The following is a 1,236-nucleotide window of genomic DNA, read 5'->3' as shown; positions in this document are numbered from 1 at the left end:
TTTTTTTGGCATTTTTAATATGGCAAGAAAATTTCGTTTCAACCCTTGCAAAATTTAGAAACTATTAACTCACCTTTCGATGAGTCGTCGTAGCCAATGTGTTTGATTGTGTCGCGCACAACCTTTTGATAATCAATCACAGCTTGCGATGTAATTTCGCCGCATAGTAAGATCATGCCTGTCTTGGCAACGGTTTCTGCAAAACATTAAAATCATAAAATCAGTAAGCTGGGAAGCAAGAGTATTTGTTGCTATACTGGTGTAAATACATACATATGTACATATGTAGTAATAAATAAAGTCAGTACATTTATAAATACGCAACTATTTTTAAAAATGGTTTCACATTAACATTTGTAAATATTTACAAGATATGTTGGCGTCGCGTAATGGAATTACAAAAAGTACCACGTTTATGCTCTTTCCGCTCTAAACTTTTAAGCTATGTTTGATTTCGAGAAGATCATTTTACACATATACATACCTACAAGTCACAGCGAACAAAAATTAATTTTAGCGTCACCTAAGTTTAAACAATGCGTAAAAAGCAAATGAAAAAAGATTTAACTTGCACTTGTTTATTTTCGCTTTGTCGCCAGAAAACTTTGCGCACGCGTGAACTTCGCGACACCATATAAACACTCTTAATGTGGAAGTGATTCTAATGATGGCGTTGCAGCAATAACCTACCCCCAATGCTAATCTCTTGAGGCCTCACTTGAGTCCGTCATTCATTTTAATGTGCGAATGTGGATAGCAGCTGTTACTCGACCACCACACAGTTGGATTTTATGACTAGTTTATTTGTTTACTATATATAACAATATCAGATATCTTGAAGAGTCAATAAAGTAATCATAGTGTAAATACTCGAATGCGTAAAATAAAATATTCTGAATTTAGGCGGCCTAAAGGGAGTGATTTGAAAGTATAAACTTAAAGGACTTATCTAGAGCGGTGTGGTTTACAAAAGCTTAAGCTGTACATTTTTAAACGTTTTGGTCAATATGAAACTCTATATGACAGGTAGTTTGTACACACTTACACTCGACGGGCTCAATTTTCTGTATTGCACACTTGACTTTTCCTGACACCCTAAGCAACTTCTAATATCTCTGCAGTAAATAAAATAACAATTGAATAAACAATTTAGCGGCGCGCCCTGGAAGGCAATTCTCAGAAATATTTTTTCAAATTTTTGTGTGCAGGAAAAAGAATTACACCAGCAGAGTTATA

General features: G+C 34.7%; 1 protein-coding gene across 1 annotated transcript in view; it reads left to right on the top strand.

The window, feature by feature from the left end:
• Window positions 1-1,236, top strand: part of LOC118741843 (S-adenosylmethionine synthase-like) — a 96,584-nt gene that overhangs the window by 15,270 nt on the left and 80,078 nt on the right. The window lies entirely within an intron of this gene.

The sequence above is a fragment of the Rhagoletis pomonella genome, unplaced genomic scaffold, assembly GCF_013731165.1.
Source record: "Rhagoletis pomonella isolate Grant_MI unplaced genomic scaffold, Rhpom_1.0 Rhpom_scaffold_00006, whole genome shotgun sequence".
Lineage (NCBI taxonomy): Eukaryota > Metazoa > Arthropoda > Insecta > Diptera > Tephritidae > Rhagoletis > Rhagoletis pomonella.
This window is presented reverse-complemented; position numbering and strand designations above follow the sequence as displayed.